Here is a 406-nt window from a genome sequence, read left to right as displayed (position 1 = left end):
AAACTAAAAATAGAATTACCATATGATCCAGCAATCCCACTACTGGGCATATACCCAGAGAAAACCACAATTCAAAAAGACACATGCACCCCACTGTTTATTGCAGCACTATTTACAATAGCCAGGTCATGGAAGCAACATAAATGCCCATTGACAGACGAGTGGATAAAGAAGTTGTGGTACATATATACAATGGAATATTACTCAGCCATAAAAAGGAACGAAATTGGGTCATTTGTTGAGACGTGGATGGATCTAGAGACTGTCATACAGAGTGAAGTAAGTCAGAAAGAGAAAACCAAATATCGTATATTAACACATATATGTGGAACCTAGAAAAACAGTACAGATGAACTGGTTTGCAGGGCAGAAATAGAGACACAGATGTAGAGAAGAAATGTATGGA

The 406-nt window shown here is 37.7% G+C and overlaps 1 protein-coding gene across 8 annotated transcripts in view; it reads right to left on the bottom strand.

Annotated features, from left to right (window-relative positions):
- ABHD4 (abhydrolase domain containing 4, N-acyl phospholipase B) overlaps window positions 1–406 on the bottom strand; it is a 49946-nt gene that overhangs the window by 41168 nt on the left and 8372 nt on the right. The gene's annotated exons all lie outside the window — the stretch shown is intronic.

The sequence above is a fragment of the Physeter macrocephalus genome, chromosome 11 (genome assembly GCF_002837175.3).
Source record: "Physeter macrocephalus isolate SW-GA chromosome 11, ASM283717v5, whole genome shotgun sequence".
Lineage (NCBI taxonomy): Eukaryota > Metazoa > Chordata > Mammalia > Artiodactyla > Physeteridae > Physeter > Physeter macrocephalus.
The sequence above is the reverse complement of the archived record's forward strand: the minus strand, read 5'-3'. Positions and strand labels throughout refer to the sequence as shown.